Source organism: Coregonus lavaretus, assembly GCF_964263955.1.
Source record: "Coregonus lavaretus genome assembly, chromosome: 28".
In the NCBI taxonomy this organism is placed as follows: Eukaryota; Metazoa; Chordata; class Actinopteri; order Salmoniformes; family Salmonidae; genus Coregonus; species Coregonus lavaretus.
Genome location: NC_140015.1, coordinates 24,631,745 through 24,657,625, shown reverse-complemented (window position 1 = coordinate 24,657,625; position 25,881 = coordinate 24,631,745). Strand labels below are relative to the sequence as shown.

The 25,881-nt window shown below is 42.9% G+C and overlaps 1 protein-coding gene and 1 pseudogene across 2 annotated transcripts in view; both read left to right on the top strand.

Annotated features, from left to right (window-relative positions):
- Positions 1-3,466: 3,466 nt before the first annotated feature.
- Positions 3,467-18,515, top strand: LOC311103197 (mediator of RNA polymerase II transcription subunit 25-like; annotated as a pseudogene). The gene is made up of 14 exons (XR_014615808.1): positions 3,467-3,481; positions 6,734-6,877; positions 6,992-7,119; positions 7,259-7,334; positions 7,634-8,013; positions 8,445-8,530; positions 8,642-8,700; positions 8,791-8,898; positions 9,282-9,455; positions 12,035-12,148; positions 12,331-12,402; positions 15,104-15,253; positions 15,483-15,603; positions 17,952-18,515. The product of XR_014615808.1 is annotated as a mediator of RNA polymerase II transcription subunit 25-like (transcript).
- Positions 5,453-25,881, top strand: part of LOC311104237 (mediator of RNA polymerase II transcription subunit 25-like) — a gene marked incomplete at its 5' end in the record, with an annotated part of 57,968 nt that continues 37,539 nt past the window's right edge. The window contains one exon of the mRNA XM_084145988.1: positions 5,453-5,584. The remainder of the gene's footprint in view (positions 5,585-25,881) is intronic.

The window sequence follows — 25,881 nt, the reverse complement described above, 5'->3', positions numbered from 1 at the left end:
CTGCACTTCCTCTTTAAGCACCATGTGGCTACTGCCATGAGAGAACCATGTCTACCGCAACTTCTGCTACTATAACCTCAACTAACTGTTAGCATTACTAATGCTATGGCTGCCATTTCCTCTTAAACGCATTCAGGGGGATCCAGTTACTATTCCAACTTCAGGCCAAGGAAGTGCAGGGATGCTTACCGGTATGCTTGGTATGCACACAGATTAAAGCTGTATATCCCATATCATAGCCAGAAGTTTTCCATCTGGTACTGTATGTCACCTCAGGTTGTTCTGGGAGGTCATTGATCTGCCTGTATAAGTAGATACTATAGTATTGATCCATTGGCCTATCTCCAGGCTCTGTCTCCATCCCTCACAGTCCATATGATTCTCTGCCCCATAACGCTGTGGTGTTAGCAATCACTCAGCACTGGAGGTGGTTAGTGTGCTCCCAGTATTACCCTCCACCTCTCTCTCTCTCTCTCTAAATATACCTTTCTCTTTCCCCTTTATCTCTTTCTATACCTGTCTCTCGCTCTCCTTGATTGCTGGTCCTCCCACTCTATTTCTAAAAACTCCCATTTTCCCACTTCCCTCTCTCTCTCTGTCTCTCTCTCTCTGTCTCTCTCTCTCTCTCTGTGTGTGTCTCTCTCAGTGTTAGTGCAGTTCTGAATGGACATAGGGAAATGTGTGTGCATGCTAATATTAACATGAATGATGTCAACTTGATGCAATGATAATTCAATATGTGATGCTTTAAGCAAAACCTGACAATGAACTTGATACTAATACTACTAATGACGAAAATGGAGACCTAGCAATCGTTATCTCTGTAATCAAAACAATGATGATAAATAACATTGTTTATCCTGTATATCTTCCTTAAATTGGTATTCCTGATTTAATTTTTGATTCTTTTGATAATTTCTTCAGAAGTTTACTTTTTTTATGGGTTAAACTGAGAAATAGACATTTGAACAGAAGTGAGACATTCAGTCAGGATGCTTGTTTCAGCCAGAGAACTAGGAGGAGGAGGGTGAAGAGGAAGATGATGTAGGTGAACGTGTGGGAGATGGTGTGGCTGAAGCAATGATAATGGAAATAAAGGATATGTATCATCCAGCCTTATTCTGTGTGTGTTTGTTTATTAATCACTGTGTGTGAAGTAGGTGTGGGTGCGTGCAAGCCTTGTGTATTAGGTACATATACAGTAGCCAACACACACACCGGACCTATATATATACACTACCAGTCAAAAGTTTGGACACACCTACTCATTCAAGGGTTTTTCTTTATTTTTTCTATTTTCTACATTGTAGAATAAAAGTGAAGATATCAAAACTATGAAATAACACATATGGAATAAGGTAGTAACCAAACATTTTTTAACAAGTCAAAATATATTTTATATTTGAGATTCTTCAAATAGCCACTCTTTGCCTTGATGACAGCTTTGCACACTCTTGGAATTCTCTCAACCAGCTTCATGAAGTAGTCACCTGGAATGCATTTCAATTAACAGGTGTGCCTTCTTAAAAGTTAATTTGTGGAATTTCTTTACTTCTTAATGCATTTGAGCCAATCAGTTGTGTTGTGACAAGGTAATGGGGGTATACAGAAGATAGTCCTATTTGGAAAAATACCAAATCCATATTATGGCAAGAACAGCTCAAATAAGCAAAGAGAAACGACAGTCCATCATTACTTTAAGACATGAAGGTCAGTCAATACGGAAAATGTCAAGAACTTTGAAAGTTTCTTCAAGTGCAGTCGCAAAAACCATCAAGCACTATGATGAACCTGGCTCTCATGAGGACCGCCACATGAATGGAAGACCCAGAGTTACCTCTGCTACAGAGGATAAGTTCATTAGAGTTACCAGCCTCAGAAATTGCAGCCCAAATAAGTGCTTCACAGAGTTCAAGTAACAGACACATCTCAACATCAACTGTTCACAGGAGACTGTGTGAATCAGGCCTTCATGGTCGAATTGCTGCAAATAAACCACTACTAAAGGATAAGAAGAAGAGACCTGCTTGGGCCAAGAAACACGAGCAATGGACATTAGACCGGTGGAAATGTGTCCTTTGGTCTGGAGTCCAAATTGGAGATTTTTGGTATAACCACTGTGTCTTTGATATGGGTGAACGGATGATCTCCGCATGTGTATTTCCCACAGTAAATCATGGAGGAGGAGGTGTTAGGGTGTGGGGGTGCTTTGCTGGTGACACTGTCTGTGATTTATTTAGAATTCAAGGCACACTTAACCAGCATGGCTACCACAGCATTCTGCAGCGATACGCTATCCAATCTGGTTTGGGCTTAGTGGGACTATCATTTGTTTTTCAACAGGACAATGACCCAACACACCTCCATTTGTTTAACACTTTTTTGGTCACTACATGATTCCATATGTGTTATTTCATAGTGTTGATGTCTTCACTATTATTCTACAATGTAGAAAATAGTAAAAATAAAGAAAAACCCTCGAATGAGTAGATGTGTCCAAACTTTTGACTGGTACTGTATATCTGTATCCATACTGTATTGAATATTTTCTGAACCTATAGGACCTCCCTCTCTCTCTTTTCTGCTGTGCATTAAGTTGTGTGTAATTATTTAGTCACTTTGTCATTAATTCTTTATTGTGGCCCCACTTGATCTAAATGAAAAGTGGAGTGCTGCTGCCTGCCCTGAGTGTCTTTCTCTGGTCTGCCTCCTACTGCTGCTTTGTGAGTCTTTTCTAGCAGTCATATAAATGCCATGGAAGTCATGTGGTGATTATACCCTTATGAACTGAGCATTACAGTCATGCCCACTGCCAGCACACTGAAACTCTACTACACCAACCGAGGGGGAAGTTTGCGCATGGGTGTGCATGCATGTGTGTGACAGAAAGAGAGAGGAGGAGGAGGAGGAGGAGGAGGAGGAGGAGGAGGAGGAAAGGATTAAGAGAGTGAGTGGGAATGACATAGAGCGAGGGGAAAGCAGGGAGTGGATGAGGAGGAGGAGAGGAATTATAAAAACAAAGAATGGAAGAGAAAGAGTGTGTGTGAGAGTGAGTGTGTTTTTGTGTGTGGTGTGTGTATGTGAGGGAGAGGCGGAGGAGAACAGGTCTGTATATAGACACACTCGTCTAGGGGCGAACGGGGCACCTGCGGCGCTTTGACAGTGTGAGCAGCGTGAGAACAGTTGGGGGGGGGCCGGGGGAACTGCTGTCTCCATGGCAACGTTCCCACCGTGCAAAAAAAAATCATTTAGTCTGAAAGACATTTCACTCAGTTCAGTGAGCTGAAAGAGGCAGAGAAGGAGGGAGAGAGAGTTAGAGACTGGAGGAGGTGTGTGCAATATATATATAGAGCTGTTTCCATCACACTGGAGGGATTTATTAGGAAGCTGTCAGCCGTGTGTTATTGCTAATATATTACTGATTACTATATATAATGGTAATGTATTCTTATCTCATTAAATATAGATGTCCTTGCTGTGGGTGAGCCTTTGGTGTTTTTGAATTTAGCAAAGAAAGAAAGCAACGACACCATATAGATAAAGTGAATGTAAACCTCAAATCTCTATGTGACAAAAACAGAAATATTCACTGTGCAGTGTAAGACTATCATAAGCAATATGGCTTCACCTTTCAGTCCACTCCCTATACAATTTCACATTTTCAACTTAATGATGTTATGCCTCCATAAATGTTCATAAATGTCATCCTAGAATAAGAAATAACCTCTGTGTGTGTGTCTGTGTGTGTGTGTGCATACGTGTGTGTGTGTGTGTGTGTGTGTGTGTGTGTGCATGTGTGTATGTCCTCGTGTGCGTGTCTGTGTATTTGTGTTTTGACCCAATACTGTTTTTGAAAATCAGTGTGTGTTATTTGTCATAACCCTGTTCTGTCTGTATGTCAGTGTATCAGTGTGTTTGTGGTGATTACCTGTTGTGAGAGGACCAGATGGTCCCCTCTCTCCCAGCTGGAGGAGCCGGTCAAAAGAGTCTATACTTCCCACCACCTGGAGCAACCACTGAGGACAATCAAAGCACATCATAGAGAAAAATGATCAAACCCCACAAAACAGCCCCCTAAAGCAATATGCCATTTATCATCACCAAGGGGAAGTCAAAATATAACAGTGACTAAATTTGTTTACCGACCACATAAGGAGTTGTAAAATTTTCTAATTGCAGGAGAACTGCCGGTTCTACCAACTGAACTTCAAAAGCAGTGACAAACTGCACATCCCTCAGAGCAACAAAATACATCAAAGTCCCCTAGAAAGGGATGGACACCCGGTCCCTTTCAAAGGAATTAATTTGGCCACTGTACTTAAGTCTGAATGAAAGGTTGTGTGGGTTTAATGAGTTTGGGACCCAAGGATAGCCTTGGGCACACTCCTGGCCCCGCATGAACCCTGCTAAGGTCACTGGGAGCGAGCACCCATGATGTGGCCCTCACTTGCTGTTTGCCCATAGCCTAAATAGAACCGCTGCCATTTTACAGTGCCCTGCTCTGCTTTAAATTGGGTTAAATGGATTCAGAACATTGTTTCTGTGGGATGTTTTGAGTTTGATGAGCTCTGATGAGCTCTGATGCCCATTGCTATCAGCTGGGCTGTGGCTGACTGGCTCACAGGGGTATAGATTATATTGTTGGACCGAGAGAAACACCAGCACCGTTGTGCCCCGATCACAGGTTCGCTCATGGCACATTGTGCTGATTTAACAGCAGGTTAGCTCGCTGAAGGACTCACCAGTAATTATGTGCTTGTTTCAGCACAGAGGATAGGAGGTAATAGAGACATGTCTTGGTTATATAAAGGTTACGATGGCAAGGGGGTTAGGCAGTACCTGTAGGCCTATTTATCAACCTATGTAAACGTATAGGACTTATAGGTTTATGCTTGATGTACTGGATACATGGACAAGGGGGGCTATAATCACTGATCCATGTATCACTTCCTTGCCTGTTTCTCAAAATCATGCAGCTCACCGCATTCAAGGCCTAGTCATTTTCTAAGACTGGCAGACTGTGCTGACCTCTGGTGTAACAACACGGTATGGCATATATGGCAAATAAATAATATAACATCATAACATGTCTCATATATATATTATATATCTCTATAATTTCACTATAAATGTCATCAATTTGGTATAAATGATAGGACTGTCACTGACTGCCAGGACTGCCAGTAACCGCTTAGGTCCTCTGTAGCTCAATTGGTAGAGCATGGCGCATGTAACGCCAGGGTAGTGGGTTCGATCCCCGGGACCACCCATACGTAAAAATGTATGCACACAGGACTGTAAGTCGCTTTGGCTAAAAGCGTCTGCTAAATGGCATATATTATAATGGCAGCCATAGAGATGTCAATCTGTTGATTGAGCATCCCTTGAGTTCCATTTTCAAGCCCAACCAGGCCTGAAATGTCGATAACAGAACGTTTGCCTATTGGTTTGTTTTCGGCACGGCCTACTTTGTGTGTCAAAATGACAATGGTTTTGTTTTACTTACTGTACAATGTAATTTAATTTCAAAGTATTTGGCCTCGTCTAACACACAATTATTTGTCTGACGGCTAAATACCGCCAGGTGAGTAGCCATGTAGCTAGCTGAATGCAATGTTAATGAATGATTTGCTAATGATGGAAATACTTTGGCTAGCATTGGCTTGTGGCTAAGTTACCTCGCTAATGCTATAATGTCTACATGCCCACGATTAATGGGATTTCTACGTCGCTTACTAAAGCTTTGATATTACTGTCTGTTAAAATGTTTAATATGTTAACCACATTAACGTTAGCTGGATAACTGTATACAGTGAATGTAAGAGTGGTCCTCTGTAGCTCAGCTGGTAGAGCACGGCGCTTGTAACGCCAAGGTAGTGGGTTCGATCCCCGGGACCACCCATACACAAAAAAATGTATGCACGCACGACTGTAAGTCGCTTTGGATAAAAGCGTCTGCTAAATGGCATATTATATTATTATTATAGTTGCTGGTCATAGAAGTACAAAAGTTAGCGGTAGCTAAACTAACGTTAGCTTAGTGGTTGGCTGACTGGGGTGTATTCATTACGCCGATTCTACCGTTTACTCCAGACGTAATGAATACACCCCTGACACACACGTGACTTTAGGATGCTTTGACAGAGCATAATCAGTAGCCGTATAATCAACACACTATGTAATTATCTTTTAACGTATATATGTACATTATTTTTTGGGAAAGTATCCTGGTCACGCCACCAATATAACTGTGTTAAGAGTCAAAGGGAGGGGAAACCCCGCCTAGAGAGATACCACTTGGTCTTTGGAAGCAAATAGTGGGGTGGAACTAAAAGACGTGAGCATTTACATAAAGAGGAGTGACTATGTATGTTGTGTAAGAATGAAACTATATAAAATGAGAGCTCCGAGTCAGGATGGACCAGCTCGGCTTGTTACTTTATTACAAAGTCTATACTGAATTCACAAGCTCCGGTGTCTGAGAGATATTTTAGAGAAGTATTTCAACGACAGCTGCTATGGAATTCTCCGCCATACCTGCTCCGTGACGTGGAGAGTGTCAGCTACACGGGCTGCACCGCAGACAATCTGGTAAAGATCATCAGAGACGTAACATAGCAGTACTATCAGATAGCCTGTATAGACAACCCGCTGGGCCATTTTGGGGAATGATCTGACTTGTACTTATTAATGGATGCTGATAGCTCATAATAACCTTGTACCTCTTCCTCAGAGAGGGATTCATTTTTCTGTGGTGTCGCCACGTTACGGGCACTGTTCGACTGGGCGTCGCCAGTCGGGGGACCAGTCGACCCCCACCCAGACTACAACCAAGACCCCTTCCACATGATCCTGGTCAGGGGTATCTCACTTCCTGGTGAGGAGCAGCGCCATAAAGACTCTGCTGATTCATACACATCAGGATTGACAGAGAACAGAATGATACAAGTCAGTATCGGCCCATCTAATTCTAAAATGTTTCTTTCTCCAGTGTCGTCAGGGGGAGGATCGGGCCCTCTCAAACCAGTCCTGCCCCCTCAACCCCTGCCTGTCAGTCAGCCACCTCTTGGTCCCGCCTCGCAGGCTCCTCCACCAATAAGCAAGGCCCATCCATATCAGGTACTGAAGATATGTTTTCACTTGGCAGCTTTTATAATAATAATAATAATTTTATCAGCCCATACAGCATGTATAACATTGGATTGACAGGGTCTTAGCTGACACAGTGTTCTCTCTCCCTCTCTTGCTGCCCTGTCAGCCCCCACCTTCCCTTAACGCGGCCCAGGCAGCTGCACAGATGGCTGTAGAGGCAGCCAACAACCAGAAGAGTCGCTGTGAGTACCAATAGCCTGCATTCTTCTATCCTCTGTCGACAGTATGGTTGACCATCGGCCCAGTTTGATTGTTAGTCTATTACAGGAGTGTTCAACTCTTACCCTACGAGGTCCAGAGCCTGCTGGTTTTCTGTTCTACCTGATAATTAAATGCACCCACCTGGTGTCCCAGGTCAAAATCAGTCCCTGGTTAGAATGGGGGAAGAAAAACCCAGTGGAACTGGCTTCTAGGTCCAGAGTTGGATATGAGGGGTCTATTATGTCTGTTACCTTGTCTTTTTTTGGCATCCCCCATCCAGTCCCAGGCCTGGTCAATCCTGGTCCCCCATTCAGCGGTCAGTCAACTCTTCCATCTGTAGCAGGAGTAAAGTTGGCTCCCTCCAGTCAGCCCAGCCTATCCACAGTCACCACAGTTTCCACACCCATGTTGCCTCAGCAACAAGCCCCTCCCCTGAAGCCCTATCACACAACAATGGGCAGCAAGCCTACACACTGTAACCAACACACAGTTAGACAATGGAGCGTCACCACAAAATCACCAAACACATCGACAATAGACATAGTATTGCCACAGGTCACTAAAGTGCATCTGAACTCACGTATCAATAGATGGAGCATTCAGGTTAGATTTGTATGTCTTGTTATGTTCAGGTCAGGATATTGCTGGATCCATATCTTAGTCTCCCCTAATTCACAAGAGTCCTCCCAAATACTGTACAGTACACATATAAAGAACCTATACATCTGGTCTTTAATCCCAACACAATGCAGTAGCAATGGTCAACAGGGACTCCAGCAGAGCTGAACAATCTGGGATTGATTAACTATTGATCCACTATGGATCCCCTGAAGATGAACGCTGCTGCTTATTTTCCCGTAGGATCGGCACCATCGATCCTCTTCACAATGTTCCACTGGCAGCACTATTTGGCATGTTGTGTCATTTCTAACATGGAGGTTTTTAATCAAACGGTGTCCCTGGGTGTAGGACCGAAGCCCCCTGGTCACTCTGTATGCTAACTTCCAAACCTCTCCTTCCATTTCTCCAAACATTCCTCTACTCCATCCCTACCTCCCCCCCCCCCACCCTCTCTCCATCCATCACTTCAGAAGCCCAAAGCCTCGTCTATGGATTCCAATACCAAACTCACGCGCTCCCTGCCCTGCCAGGTGCAAGTCAACCAAGGAGAGAACCTGTGAGTGTTTCACTGCAACTATCTTTGATATCATGCCAGTGATTGGTCATTGTATGTATTGCTATATGTATGGAGAGTTCTGATTGGTTTGTTCCCTGTTCTTCATGACAGAAATGCAGAACAAGTGGCCACAGAAGCTCATCATGCAATTGATCCCACAAAAGCTACTGGTGACAGATCCCTCTCTGCGTGTGTGTTCAGAAATTACTCGATGACATTGAGAATACAGACTTCTATATTAAATATTTCTCCCACTCCAGACAACACTTGGTCCACTCCTCAGAAACTCTCAAATGGTTCAGTTTCTCTTCACCAACAAAGATGTGGAGTCACTAAAAGGTCTTTATCGTATCATGGCCAATGGATTTGTAAGTACAGCTCTTCTGCTTCACATTCTCTATTTTTGCTGCCATCTGTCCCAATCCTTTTCCATGTTAATGTTCAGTGCAGTGGAGTCTCAACAATAGACATCAGCAGTTCCCTCCATTGTGCACTAGATGGACTAGGCAGATATAAATAGGCTACAGTTACACTCTGAAAACACTAGAGGGGGCACCATGTTGCTCATCATTTAGTAAACAGCTACAGAGATTTTCAACACCGTCGGGCGTCATAGAAAAACTGCATGCAGCCTGTGAGATTTACCCAGGTCTGATTGAATTCAGGTCAGGTTGACTGGTTTTGTATCACATGAACTATGACGGCTGTGACAGACAGACAGTGCTGACCTCTGACCGCCCTCTGGCTGCAGGCGGGGTGCGTCCACTTCCCCCACAGCGCCCCCTGTGAGGTGCGGGTGCTCATGCTGCTCTACTCCTCCAAGAAGAGGATTTTCATGGGCCTCATCCCCAACGACCAGAGCGGCTTCGTCAACGGCATCCGACAGGTCATCACCAACCACAAACAGGTCCAGCAGCACCGCTCGGTGAGTTAGGAGGGAATAAAGGGATTAAACCTGGAGAAAAGGGGGTAGTATTCGCGCTAGTGACTGGAGCTATACTAGGCCAGCACAGTGGAAGGGCTTCCCAAGAGCAGTCTTGGGCCAATGAGGTGGTCAATTGCTGAAAATGGTTTCCAGTTTGAGAGCACCACCCCTTGTCGTGTAAGGAATATCATGTACATGTCTGGTTTGATCTCGATTACAGCAAACACAATTCTAACAACCCTTAGGATAGAGTGTTGTCTATCTGTTTGAAATGAAACAGTGTTTTCCTTCAGGTAAACATTTAGCGTGCTGATTTTTTGTGACAGAGAAACGGAATGCCTCAGTTACAAATCCAACCTACCTGTGGTCTACATGACTTCATTATATCCTCACAGCCTTTCTGCTCCCATTATAGTTGATGCCGCCTGTCTACTCATGCTGCTACTTTTATGTGAAAAACATGTTAGACCGTGTGTAGTTACAGACGACAGCGACATTAAATTATGATGAAGATGTTTTTTTTTGCCTTGTGTCATTACATATGCAAAGCTGCATCGCTAATGGAGACTTGCTATGGCAATCTCAACACAATTACATTTCAATAATTTGATCGTTGTTTGGGGTATTTTTTTTTCAGACGAGGCTCTGGAATAGTGTTACTGGTGATTTTAGATATGAGTTTATAACCATGAAAGACCAAATTGAATATTTTCCCAGAACCATACAGATGACTTGATGTTAATGGTCCAATGCAGCTGTTTTTATCTCAATATTAAAAAAAATCTGGGTAACAATTAAGTACCTTACTGTAATTGTATTCAATTATAATTATGGATGGGGGTTTGAAATAATTTCACTATTCGAATAGTATCATGAGTTTTTGTCAGATATCTGGATATGCTAAATACATGTGGGTTTTAAACTTTAACCTGAGCACTGCTGCCTGAGGGAGAGAGGCTGGCGCTCTATTGCTGCAGAGGGAGAGGGAGGGAGAGAGACGCAGTAGCCACAGCCAAGACTAGCTAACTTGTAGCATCCACAATGTTATTTATCATCCCATATAACGGTGCCTGTCTTGACTGGAGTAGCCTAGAGAAGCTAGCTCGATTAGCTAGCCAGCTATAGTTAGCTAGGCTAATTGAGGCTACATGCTGCGCTTTCTCCCCAACCCCATTCAGATAAAACAATGACCTACCTGTTGGTTGCTTGTTGTAGCCTACCCCTTCTCATTTCAGGAACTTTTAATTACTTAATTTTATTCCATCTTGCATTGTATTTCTACTTGGGGGGGGGGGGGGGGGGGGGGGAAGCACGTCAACTACATTTTAAAGTTTGTTTTATTGAAAATGTGTTTGAATAAATTAATAATTTGAGATGTCACATGGATATTTTAATTTAGAAAATGTTTTTTCAGTGTTAAAATAGGCATATAATTAAAATCAGTACTCACAAGTATTTGAATACAATCGTCCATATGCACATCCCTATTTTAAAATTGTCAAAAATAGCTTCTTAGCAAAGAGCATTTTCTTAAACTGTCTGAGTGGGAGGGGGAAACTGAAAACTAGCTGTTATTGGAGAGGTTTGGAACTCTCTCTTATTGGTCTATTAACTAATTTGCCTCCTGGTGATGTTACCAGGCAGGCCAAAACTCCCTCCCACCAAAACAGGCTAATATTTCAGATGGTATTTTCAAACAGGTCTTACACTAAAATAGCATTACTCCAACCTCAGTGTGTAAAACACAGGAAAATGACGCTTTGACTGCACTGGGCCTTTAATGTGTGCTCTGGGTGTTTTTAGGCAGGCTGCTGGGTTAAATAGGAAGTCCACAGGGAAGAGAGAGGAGAAAATAGAGGAGAGGAGATGGACAGCTTTTATCCTCTGAGAGACTACAGATCCTAGATCAGGGGTGTCAAACTAATTTTCCCCACGGGCCACATTCGGTCTTCACCGAGGTCTGGAGGGCCGCACTTCAAATGGGTTATATTTCCTCGCCCACAAAATTTGCAAAAATAGTCCTCCATCCATCACTTTTGGAATTTTCTATGCTGCCTGACTGTCTAGCTTTCGTTTCGATGACTGTTAGCAAACTGAACAGAGTGAAGAGACTATTAATGTAGGTAAATTATAATTTCTACACAGTTGCGATTTGGTTTTAGTCATTTCAATGTCGATTGAGATTGGTTTTCCCCTGAAAAGAACACGCTGGCCTTGGGTTTGACACATGTCGTAGATCAGGGTTCTTCAATTCTGGTCCTGGAGGGCCGAAACACTTCTGTTTTTTATTTCTACCTGGTAGTTAATTGCACTCACCTGGTGTCCCAGGTCTGAATTAGCCCCTGATTAGAAGGAGAGGATGAAAAACAGAGGTGTTTCGGTCCTCCAGGACCGGAATCGAAGAACCCTGTCGTAGATGGTGGTGTTGTCTCATCCAGTGCGAGGATTAGACAGGTTAGGATAGGCAGGAATTCCATTATAAGAGATATACTGGACATATGTGTCACAGTTAATAGGGATGTTGGTTACACATGTAAACATTACACTAGAAAAGTAACGTTGTTGGTTCTCTTCTCCAGTTGGGTTCAGGAGGGCCGATGCCAGGGCCGCCTGGCCAGGTTCAACCCAATCAGAACTTCCTCAACCGGCCGCAGGGGCCCATCCCTGTCTCCCATGGCAACGTGCAGCAGCAGGTACTGTGATTAATCCTGTAGTGTCTCAGCTTGTGCACTCCTCCTCTCCCTTCTCCCCTCACATGCTCCTCCTGTCTACATCTCCTGTTTCTATTGTCTCGCAATGACTGCATGTCCCGCAATGACTTTCCTCTCCTTCTGCACCTCCTCTTCCTCCTCTTCTCTCTCTCTCCTCTGTTCAGTCTGTGGTGGTGGGCATGCCCTCTGTTAGTCAGGTCACTCTGATGGAAGAACAGCAGAGACAGGCCAACCTGGTGAGACTCACACACATATACACAAAAACTCTCACCCAAAATACACAAAGAAATGCACTGAAATTTACCAGCCACAAACTCTCACTGTGGTCGTTTAGGCTCCAGCCTGGTTGGTGAGCAGCTCCTCTCCACTCTGCATCTGTTGGCTACTCTCTCACACTGTCTCAATGGGTGCTCACTTCTACCAATGTAGCCTGCCCAGCATGTTCTGGGTTCAGAGAGTTACATTGTTACATTCGGCCTGTGTCTCTTTTTAAAATGAACCCGGTACACCGTTCCAATGAATCATATGTACAGTACCTTCAGAAATTATTCATAGCCTTTGGCTTATTTCACATTGTGTTGTTACAGCCTGAATTCAAAATGGATTAAATATACTTTTTTTCTCACCCATCTACACACAATACCCCATAATGACAAAGTGAAAACATGTTTAGAAATGTTTGCAAATGTATTGAAAATGAAATACAGAAATATCTCATTAACCTAAGTATTCACACCCCTGAGTGAATACTTTGTAGAAGCACCTTTGGCAGCGATTACAGCTGTGAGTCTTTCTGGGTAAGTCTCTAAAAGCTTTGCACACCTGGATTGTACTATATTTGCCCATTATTCTTCTTTGAATTATTTAAGCAATGTCAAGTTGATTGTTGATCATTGCTAGACAGCCATTTTCAAGTCTTGCCATAGATTTTCAAGACAATTTAAGTAAAACTGTAACTAGGCCACTCAGGAACATTCAATGTCGTCTTGGTAAGCAACTCCAGTGTAAACTTGGCCTTGTTTTAGGTTATTGCCCTGCTGAAAGATGAATTCCTCTCCCAGAATCTGTTGGAAAGCAGACAACCAGGTTTTCCTTTAGGATTTTGATTGTGCTTATAGCTGTATTCCATTTATTTTTATCCCAAAGAAACTCCCTAGTCCTTGACGATGACAAGCACACCCATAACATGATGCAGCCACCACCATTCTTGAAAATATGAAGAGTGGTATTCAGTCATGTGTTGTGTTGGATTTGCCCCAAACATAACGCTTTGTTTTCAGGACAAAAAGTTCATTTCTTTGTCACATTTTAAGTGCCTTGTTGCAAACAGGATGCATGTTTTGGAATATATTCTGTACAGCAGGGTTCCCCAACTGGCTGTGATTTTATTTTAGTGTTCTGACCCCCCCACCCCACCCAAAGTATTTTTATTGTTTTATTGTTGGACATAAAGGACTGTACAAACACCAGCAAATCAGCTCCAAGTGATTTTAATTTTGGAAATCTGTTCCAAAGTATTCCCATGTATAATAGAGAGATATATGTGATACCAACCAGTAAGAATTCCGGCTCTCACAGACCTGTTAGTTTTTCTTTAAGAAGCCATCCTGTTCTCCACTCATTAAGTTCAAGATGACGGTCAATCACCCTTGGTCTGGGGCTCCATGCAAGATCTCACCTCGTGGGGCATCAATGATCACTCATCATCCACGAGTGTGTGGACAGGTGTCTTTTATACAGGTAACGAGTTCAAACAGGTGCAGTTAATACAAGTAATGAGTGGAGAACAGGAGGGCTTCTTAAAGAAAAACTTAACAGGTCTGTGAGAGCCGGAATTCTTACTGGTTGGTAGGTGATCAAATACTTATGTCATGCAATAAAATGCAAATTAATTACTTAAAAATCATACAATGTGATTTTCTGGATTTTTGTTTTAGATTCCGTCTCTCACAGTTGAAGTGTACCTATGATAAAAATTACAGACCTCTACATGCTTTGTAAGTAGGAAAACCTGCAAAATCGGCAGTGTATCAAATACTTGTTCTCCCCACTGTATATGTTTGGGCTTCTTGCGGTCAATTTGCAGTCTACAAATTATTTGTTATTATGTTCTGGCCCCGTGACCATCCGCTCAAGAAAAAATCAGTCCGCGGCTGAATCTAGTTGATGATCCCTGCTGTACAGGCTTCCATTCTCCTATCACAGCCATCGAACTCTAACTGTTTTAAAATCACCATTGGCCTCATGGTGAAATCCCTAAGCAGTTTCCTTCCTCTCTGGCAACTGAGTTAGGAAGGACGCCTGTATCTTTGTAGTGACTGGTTGTATTGATACACCATCCAAAGCCTAAATAATAACTTCACCATGCTCAAAGGGATATTCAGCGTCTGTTTTTTTGTTTTGTTTTTTTACACATCTACTAATCGTTGCCCGTCTTTGCGAGGCATTGAAAAACCTCCCTGGTCTTTGTGGTTGAATCTAATTGAGGGACTTTACAGATAATTGTACTGTATGTGTGGGGTACAGAGATGGTCTAGTCATTCATAAATCATGTTAAACACTATTATTGCACACAGAGTGAGTCCATGCAACCTATGTGATTTGTTAAGGACAGTTTTACTCCTGAACTTATTTAGGCTTGCCATAACAAAGGGGTTGAATACTTATTGACTCAAGACTTTTCAGCTTTGAATGTATTAATTTTTACAATATTATACAAACAAAATTACACTGACATGATGGGTTATTGTGTGTAGATCAGTGACACAAAATCTAAATGTAATCCATTTTAAATTCAGGCTGTAACACAACAAACTGTGGAAAAAGTAAAGGGGTGTGAATACTTTTTGAAGGCTCTGTATTTAAAGTCTCACTACTTAGTCCTCTTATCTCCCCAACCGTCTTCTAAACCTCTTTGACTTTCTGCTTCTCTTCCAGATGACGATGAGAGCAGCCAGCGCAGCTAATCAGCAGCCACCCGTCACCGGCGCTCCGCCCAACCAGGTCACTCAGGGTGCCATGCTCCGCCTTCCAAACCCAGGAGCCAATCCGCAGCTGTGCAGTCTACTCCCCAGCCAATAGCAGCCAGTAAGAACACAACAGTTAACTCTACCAGTCTTGACCATTATTCATGAAATACATTTGTTGTTGTAGTGCATTCACTTGTAGCCAGGGCTAGACCCCTACTGCACACTCTAGAAATGCTTCTAAATATGTAATACTTGTCTCTATTGGTTTATGGTAAAGGATATAAGAATGAAGGTGCTAACTACTGTATGATTGATGGTAACCTAGGTGTTGTGTTCCTGTCTCTCAGCAGGGTGGTGTTGGTCACATGCAGGGCATGATGCCTCACCAGGGGCTGGGAGGGCAGCTGGTCCACCCTACTCCAGGAGCGGGCGTCCAAATGCAGGCCCAGTGGAGACAGCCCCTGGCAGGTTAGCTACAGCCGTGGACCCCTTCACTCAAATCAAACACTGTAAAGACAGTTTGGAGCTAGACATCAGTGCAAGGATAGGCATTAGAATGCAGTCTTTCATTAGGAAACAATTGTTTCCTAATGATAGATATGTTGTGTGTAAACTGCTACATTCAAAAGGGAGGGTGATCGAACATACAGTCACGTCCATAAGTATTTGGACAGTGACACAATTTGCATCATTTTGGCTCTGTACGCCACCACAATGGATTTGAAAGGAAACAATCAAGATGTGCTTTAAGTGTAGACTTTCATCTTTAATTTAAGGGTTTTGTCAAAATTATTGTATGAACCGTGTAGGAATTACAACCATTCTTATACATAGCCCCCAATTTTAGGGGCTCAAAAGTAATTGGACAAACTAACATAATCATACGTTAAATTGTGAGTTTGAATACTTGGTTGCAAATCCTTTGCAGTCAATGACTGCCTGAAGTCTGGAACCCATATACATCACCAGATGCTGGGTTTCTTCCCAGGTGGTGCTCTGCCTTTACTGCAGCTGTCTTCAGTTCCTGCTTGTTCTTGGGGCGTTTTGCCTTCAGCAAGTGAATGCATGCTCAATTGGATTCAGGTCAGGTGATTGACTTGGCCATTGCAGAACATTCCACTTCTTTGCCTTAAAAAAGTATTGGGTTACTTTCGCAGTATGCTTCAGGTCATTGTCCATCTGCACTGTGAAGCGCCATCCAATGAGTTTTGAAGCATTTGGCTGAATCTGAGCAGATAATATAGCCCTAAACACTTCAGAATTCATCCTACTGCTTTTGTCAGCAGTCATATCATCAATAAATACAAGGGAGCCAGTTCCATTGGCAGCCATACATGCCCACGCCATAACACTACCGCCACCATGCTTCACTGATGAGGTGGTATGCTTCGGATCATGAGCAGTTCCTTCCCTTCTCCATACTCTTCTCTTCCCATCATTCTGGTACAAGTTGATCTTTGTCTCATCTGTCCATAGGATGTTGTTCCAGAACTGTACAGGCTTTTAAGATATTTTTTGACAAACTCTAATCTGGTCTTCCTGTTTTTGAGGTTTACCAATGGTTTACATCTTGTGGTAAACCCTCTGTATTTACTCTGCTGAAGTCTTCTCTAGATTGTTGACTTTGACACAGATACACCTACCTCCTGGAGGGTGTTCTTAATCTGGCCAACTGTTGTGAAGGGGTTTTTCTTCACCAGGGAAATCATTATTCTGTCATCCACCACAGTTGTTTTCCATGGTCTTCCGGGCCTTTTGGTGTTCCTGAACTCACCAGTGCGTGCTTTCTTTTTAAGAATGTACCAAATAGTTGATTTGGCCACACCTAATATTTTTGCTATCACTCTGATGGATTTGTTTAGATTTTTCAGCCTAATGATGGCTTGCTTCACTGGCAGTGACAGCTCTTTGGACTTCATATTGAGGGCTAACAGCAACAGATTGCAAATGCCACACTTGAAATCAACTCTAGACCTTTTATCTGCTTACTTGTAAATGAACTAATGAGGGAATAACACACACCAGGCCATGGAACAGCTGAGCAGCCAATTGTTCAATTACTTTTGGTCCCTTAAAAAGGGGGGACCACATATATAATGTGCTGTAATTCCTACACCGTTCACCCGATTTGGATGTAAATACCCTCAAATTAAAGCTGAAAGTCTGCACTTTCAGCTCATATTCATTATTTAATTTCAACTCCAATATGCTGTGGTAGACAGCTAAAATAATAATAAATTGGTTAATGTCCAAATATTTATGGACTTGACTGTATCTCTCACATCAGTGCCTATGGTTATCAAACTGAGACTCGGCTATATGGCGTTGACACAAGCAGCGGGATGAATTGAGGATGTTGCAGATTAAGGTGATGCACTCGCACAGAGTATCTGCGTATGTGCACGGTGCCCTTCAGTTTGCTGCAACCTGATCACTGCGGGACCAAAACAGCGGAGCAGTTTAATAATAATAAATAATATGCCATTTAGCAGACGCTTTTATCCAAAGCGACTTACAGTCATGCGTGCATACATTTTTGTGTATGGGTGGTCCCGGGGATCGAACCCACTACCTTGGCGTTACAAGCGCCGTGCTCTACCAGTTGAGCTACAGAGGACCACGTTTAGACTCGCACTTCACATTCTTGGTTTTTGCTGAAGTCTGCTCGATAACGCTGTTTACTTTGTGCGTCGCTGACTCTACCTGTAACTCAACAGTAGTTAGTCTATAGTTTATTACCACAGTGTTTATGATAATGTCATCAATGCACATGTTGCTGTCCCAGGTTAACTCTCTCCTCTCTCTCCCCCTCTCAGGTCAGATGATGATGGCTGCTGGTCAGAGGGGCCCTGGAGCCCAACCCCCCGGGATGCCCCAGGTGTCCTCCGTCATGGAGGATGAGATTCTCATGGACCTTATTTGAGTTTGCACCCAAAAAGACTACATCCCCCAGCAGCCAGCATTTTCAGTTTCGTCATGGGGGCAGACTGGGAGATGTAGTTTTCCTAGTTTCTACTCTGGCTTTGTTTTCTGTTTTTTTTTTTATATCAAAAGAGCAGACAACAGCAGGGTGAATCAGGAGTTTGTACTGTAGAGCTATTGGAGATGATGAGGGGAGGACATGCAAGCACACACTCATGCATATGCAAACACAGACACACACACCCTGTCACACACCTAATGAAGCCAACCCAATGGGAGGACAGTGTTCATTACACTGTTGTGTGCTTGTATGGAAACCTGTTTCACATTCATTTAATTGTTTATATGAAATGTCTTTTTTTAATTGAGGTTAAACTTTTTCTGAAGTTGTTTTTTTGAGCTATAGATGACGTTGTTTTATTGAGATGAAATAAAGATGAATTTTGTCAAGGAGCCAACCGATGTGTAGAGTCCTTTTTTAAAAGTGAGTATGCACATAGATCCGGGCTCTCCAACCCTGTTCCTGGAGAGATACTGTCCTGTAGGCTTTCACTATAGCCCTAATCTAGCGCACCTGATTCTAATAATTAGCTGGAGCAAAAACCTGCAAGACGGTAGCTCTCCAGGAAGAGGGTTGGAGAGCCCTGACGTAGATTGATCTGTACCTGACTGCCTGTTAGCCAACTCTTTCTGACAGTAGTCTATCTGAATGTGTGTTTATTAACACTACAGCAGTTTACCTTTACAGTGTGTGAGAATGACTAAAATAGACAGACCGATATATAGTTTGAAGTGTGTTTCTGCCAAATGGTGTCACAGTGTTAATTCTAACTACTCCCAATATGTTGTGGAACCATACCGAGGCCTCCTGTGCAAAGTAGTTATAGCAGATAGCCATGTTTTCCCTGGCATAATGCACAATCAGGCTGACCGCATGCGCACATGGCAGTGTACACATATGTGCCCAAAATGAGCTTCACACTGCTAAAAAGAACCTAACAACACGTTACAGACACTCTACCCCCCCCCCCCCTCACTCACTCACACACCCTCTATCCCTCTCTTTTACTCTCTCACACACATACACACTCACACTCTCTCCCTCTCCCACTCTCTTTCTCTCTCTCCCTCTCCCTCGCTCTCTCCCTCTCTCTCCCTCTCCATCCCCTTCTCTCTCATCCTCTCCCACTCTCTTTCTCTCTCTACCTACTCAACTTCAAACCCTGAGTATAACCTGTAGAGTAACAACTTAAAAACACAAAGATGCACATTTATCTTCATCAGCTTTCTGTCAGGATTACATGTATTTCACTGGAGGCTGCTTAGGGGAGGACGGCTCATAATAATGGCTGGAATATAGTCAATGGAGTGGTATCAACCACATGGAAACCATTTATTTGATGTGTTTGATACCATTCCATTGACTCCATTCCAGCCATTATTATGAGCCATCCTCCCCTCAGCAGCCTCCACTGTTGTATTTACATCAGCACACGCTTTTCGATCTAGCAACATAAAGTCCGTTTAGGGAGATCGTCCATTATACCCAGTGAAGCAGTGAGAATATGTGTCTTGCATGATCTGCTATTTGTGACATGTGACAAATGTGTTTTGTTCACCTTCACACACCTGCACCATAAAGCTTGGATAATAAGACCACCTTTTCAAATACTCAATTTGCGTGCGTCTTGGAGTGTGGCTTTCATTTGCGCAACAAATTTGAGAAGAATAATTATATTGATTGATATAGTTTCCCCAACTTTGAGAAAGTAAACTATTCAGTAGAATAACAAAAGTGTTTAGGACGCTGTTGGTGCATGAATCTATATAGCAATAGTCATTGCGTCGTAATGAGAGGAGTGGGATGTGCATCACCAAAGCGCAACAGGGACAATAGTAAACACCTACTTGTCGGATACAGGGAATGCCAAGGAGCATCTACACAACAGAGGTGCAGTACTTAATTGTATAACATAATAAGAAAGACTAGCCTACATATCGAATAAAGTTATGTAAGTTAGTAATCGTGCTGCCTGGCCTGCCTCTGAGACAAGGGCAAAGAATCCTATTCAACCAGACTGTCTCAATCAACGGGAAAAGGTGCATTTGTTGTTGTTGTTTGTTGGAAATTCTCATCCCTTCCAGCCGTGCGCAAGTGTTTATTAGTGGCCTACGCATGCCTGGAGAAACAGACATGTTTCAATTAGATGTCGCTATTCGTATTTAAACGAAATAGTCTACTAGGCCTATGTTTCGTCATGATTTTTCCATCACCCTCTTTCGGTGGTTGTATTTTTCCATCTGGTCATGTAGGATGGACGGGCTCTGTTTACTTAGGTCGGGAAAACACAGCACTATGGTACAAGCGCCGCAAAAGGGTGAATCAGTGAGAGAGAGTGAGAGAGAGAGAGAGAGAGAGAGAGGGAGAGAGAGAGAGAGGGGAGAGAAGACGCTGACTATAAGCTACGCCTCTGCAGTTTAAGGAATATATTAAAAGGTACGATTAATTAAATGGTATCAGAGTATAAGGGACGTTATTCGTGTGTCGCATTTTAAACAAATCCCAGCTTTCATAAAGCAGCGTTGGGGTATGACCAGCCTATTATTTATCTTCTGAATAGTTTTCGCTGTTCCATGATATTTCATTTGCAGTTGTCGTTAGCGAATTAATGCGGTGGTGTCTTTATTTGTGTGTTTGCTTGCGGTTGTGCGCACTTTCGTCTGCGCGTGCACGCAGCGAAGCGCATCAATGTAAACTGATAAATGTTAAGGCTATTGCTTTAATAAGGACCACGTTTCGGAATTGATAGGACAGAATATCAACCATGTTTCTGGAAAGAAACAAGCGGATAGCCTACATTATCGTCCTGAAATGTGAGGGTTTTCGGCTCCTTAATCCATTAATTGTGGCGAGACAATACATTTAATTTGTTGACAGTGCTTATGTCGTAGTAAATATAATTTGTTATAGATTGGTCTGACTAAAATGTTCTGTAAGACCCATTTGGAGCCTGTTTTCAATAAATGCTGTTCCAGGTCAGAGAACAAAGCACAGAGGAGAACACCTTATCTTCTCACCAGATGGCCTAGGAATGCGATAATAGGACAACACCCCCACCTCCGGCCATAAAACCAACAGATACTCCTCAACGAGTTCTTTGACACACACAGACATTTCACTGTGGACGCACACTCATTCTCCACTCCCCTGTCTACTGGTCGGGTGCCAAGGGCAGAGGACTCTGCCGTGCACCAATGGGGCATCTGCTCTGGACAGAGCAGACCCGCCTCCTACGCCTCGGGAACCAATCAGGGACTAGAAGAAGGACCCCTTCCTTTGTGTTACATTGTATAAAGTATGCTGTAAACTCTGTTTATCCATCCTTCTCAACTGTCTCCATAAGAGGCAATTGAATGGGTCCATGCATGTAGCTTGAACAGCACCAGCTATCTCTGTTTTAATAAACTGCCTTTTGCTTAAGCAAATTCCTCTCTGTCTAGCGTCGTTGGTTTTGTACTTCCTCTCCTGAATTATGGTTTCACCAACACTTACGAATGAAACAGGAAAGTCAAGTGATTCGTGTACTTCATACTTCATTCATAACAAGACGTGCGTGCGTCTCGTTAAATTACCTGTTTGTGACATTGGTGTCATGTCTTTGGCAATTAGCATTGATAAACATGGATAAATGCAAAGGAAAGTAGCCTAAATAAATGTTATAATTATTGCCTATAATTATAATCATTGTATAGCTATGGCTCGTATTTCACAGTTCTGCTTAGTAGCCTAATGCGTGGCTTATTAAATATTTCCTATTCAATAGGCCTATAGTTCTGAGAAAAAGTTATTAGGCTATACCCACTGGGCACAGACGTCAATTCCATGTTGGTTTCATTGAAATGACGTGAAAACCACGTTGAGTCAACTAGTGTGTGCACAGTGGATACTATTAAAAATATATATATATATCTGCGGTCATCTGTTTCGTGTGGTTATTCTCTCTTGAGAATGATTAGTGTCCCTTAATAGTGTGAATAATGCGGAAGCACCGTGCGCGGCACATGACCGAAGCATGCAGGTTAAACCACTATAACTGTGGCCCACAGATGAGACCCTCTGGCTGAGAACAAGGAGCAGATAGATTAGGGCTGATAAATGAAGATCTACCGCCTCTATCTGCAACACAACGATACGGTTACGAGCGGATTGAAATGCTAATGTGCAGCAGTGTGGTTCGGGTGGGCAGTCTGGCAGAATGAGATTGCTGCCTGGCACGGCAGTCAGTGGGCACCGTTTGATTTCGTGAGTTTATGATAGGGGCTAAGTTATTAATGGGGCGTTAGAGGGCAAAGTTGAGCACTGGGCAAGATTGAGGGTGAAGTGTGTTGTGCGATGGGTAGTTAGGCTAGAAGGGAGGAGAGGAGAGTGCTTTAAAAGAGGCCCTTCAAGTACTGGTCCTGGGCCAGTTCTGCCTCTCAGCTGGTGGTGGATGGCTGAAGTTGTAATTCAGCTCCAAGCTGATTTTGGAGCAGTGCTCAGAGGCATTTCTGTTTGAGATATGACTGGGGCAAAACTGCCATTCTTAGAATGAAAGGTTATTTATTCTGAGAATGAAATGTTATTTAATTGTGAATTTGTGGAGTTGGACTTAAGTGTTAAAGAGATGAAATAGAGAGCAATTGACAGAAAAAGTTAATAGACCAATACACAACTTTAGAGATAATATTTTCCCCAGGAGACAAAGTAGTGAGCAAAATGAACACTGGTTAAAATAGCTGATTTTTAAAACATTTTCTACGTGTCTGACTTTATACTCATCTCTGGTTCATTCAATCATCTAAACCTCATCCACCGCTGGTCTTAAACATAGACCCAGTCCCATAAACCAGTCTCACTGCTGTTACATCTGTGGAGGCAGTGGAAATTGTATTCATTAAACATTGGCACCATGTCAGATTTGATGCTTGTTAGTACCTACCACTGCTTCACTCTCAATTGCTCAGTGAACGACTGTGATGTATGCCATTATAACTACAAGCCTCAGCGCTTATTCTTAACCATTTTGCTTAGAACTACAGATGTAAAAATGTAAGACGACGTTACGTTTTTAATGTTTCCTTTATAGCGGTGTTTAAAGTGCTCAGATCAAACGGTGCCTGCTAGTACATGTGAGGTGGAGCTGTGTGAGTAATCAAAGTGCACATCCCTCTCCTCTCCACTCGTAGGACCAGTACACGTCACAGTGGCCCTGGGTGGAGGAGAAGAATGTCACTTTAAATATCACATTACAGACAAGGCCTTTTAGCCAAGGGCAGGGTTTTAAAAAGATCAAGACATCTCGTAGCTGTAAAGACAACGATAAATCTAGCTCTTGAAACACATGCAAATGGTTCTTTCCCTTCCTTCATTCATTCCATCCCTCCCTCCCATCCCCCCACCAAAGATATTCCCTAAAAATGTCCTTGAGATGAATTGAAACAAATTAAAACCAGACTGGGTCAAAAGGTGACCAATAGCAAGCGGAAGACAGTCAGAGGAAGACAATTATTTATTAAGCATTGTCCTCTATGTATTGAAGGGCTTAGATGTAATTTCCCCAGGCTTCATGCTCCAAGCAAATCCAGAAACCTGCTACACTGAATTAGTAAAGACCTTGGAACTGTTAGGGATCTGTCATGTAGCTGTGGCCCAGGCTGCCCCAGAATCCTTTTCAGACTTGATGGTGCACAGCCATGGCACCTCTTCACCTAATATGCGTGTTATTAAAATTAAACAATGTCATGATTCACAAGGAAAGGTTAATTCAGATGACTTAATAGCGGGCAAGTGGAATATTTTATTCAAGCCATAGTTGGCCAGCTGTAGGACATCCAATGAATTTGAACTCTTACCCCATTCACCCAAACTGAGTTGTTGTTAAGGAGCACTGCTCAGAATTGACATCATTTTTGCTTTGTCCCATTTAGCTAGCTTTTAATATAGAGCTCACTAGATTTTAATATAGCGCTCACTAGATTTTAATATAGAGCTTGCTAGATTTTAATATAGAGATCGCTAGATTTTAATATAGAACTCAGCTAGATTTTAATATACAGATTGCTAGATTTTAATATAGAGCTCATCTAGATTTTAAAATAGAGCTTGCTAGATTCTAATATAGAGCTCGCTAGATTTTAATATATAGCTCACTAGATTTTATTCATACAGTAATGAATAAAGGAACATTGTTGTGTTAGCAAGCTCACAGAATCCACACAAGCCCATGGTTGGCTGTTTGCCTCAGAAAGAGAAGAGCGGACAGGTCAACTATGCCCAGTCAGCAGGCTAATTTGAACTGTTAAACAGTTCATTTTAACACATTTGCAAACATGCCCTACAAAACCAAGCCGAGAGTCATAATTTTGTTGTTGTCACAAATTAAGTGTGGGATTGGTGATCTCAGTCATTTGAGAAATCAGGCCAGCCTGCACTTTAATTTCAGAGTCACATCACTGCATAACTGATGAGGCAGATGAAAACAAGCAAACAGGAACAGGGGAGATTACACCTGCACACCTGGCCAAGAGCAAAGCTGTCTGGGACTGGGAGATAATGCCTTACCCTCTCTAGGCTCTCGGCACCTGAATCAAGTGCTTTCAGACTTGAGCACTGTCAATCTGCACAGCCCTGTTCACCATTTTGGAGTGTTACGTTAGAGAGAAAATACCACAGTAAAACTAGTCTTTTACTGTATAAATGTGGGTGTGGGTGGGTGTGAAAGAGAGAGAGACTTGACTTTTTGAAAGAGAACAAGATGGGGATATAGATGAGACTGGCACTATTCTAAAAAGGGCAAGAAGTTGGCTGATCTCTATATAGGCTGGGATTGTCATTGATTGCTAGCAGCCCAACTTGCTGGTGTCGACAGGATGGAAGTTGAAGTTGACTGCTAGCATGCTTGAGAGATTTGCTGATCAGCTATGATAGGCTGAATTTGTGGGAACAACCTCGGGCTGACCCTGAATAATGCAGTGTGATTAACCGCATGGCATTACAGCCTCTGTTATCATGTCACACATATCAGCGTTTGTCCCCACATTTGCCTATACATTGTCCCCACATGTGCCTATACATTGTCCCCACATGTGCCTATACATTGTCCCCACATGTGCCTATATATTGTCCCCACATGTGCCTATACATTGTCCCCACATGTGCCTATACATTGTCCCCACATGTGCCTATACATTGTCCCCACATGTGCCTATACATTGTCCTAACCACAGGAGGGAAGGACAAAGATCTAGGTTTCCTTTTGCATGATCTGGCATCACTTAAATCTCAATAACCAGGGTCTGGATATTGGATGAGCACTGACTGACCCATTCTCAGCAGAGCTGCTAAACCGCCTGCCACTGATGGCAGAGCAGATATAATTAGCTGTGATTGGTTTGATTTAGTGTCCAGCCCAGGCCTGGGTGTCGGCCCTTCTGGGGCCATGATGACTGTCCGGGCATTAATTATTGAATAATATTTGGGAGAATGGCAATGGTTAATGATATCAAATGAATACCATAATCCATTGAATTGACATCATTAGAAATAGTGGAATTTCCCCTGGGGGGGGGGGATGTGCTCATCGTGTCTATGTCTCTTACAGCAGGGGAGTCTGGGTAGGGACTGGGAGCCATAGATAGGTTTCCTTCATGTGTTAATGAAAGGTACCATGGGAGTGAGAGTGGTCGGCTCTACTGGACTGCTGGGTAGGGACAGCTGGGTAGGCACTATAAGGTTCGACCATGTGTTAGTAAAGCCGGTCGCATAATGGAACGCGATCATGCTGC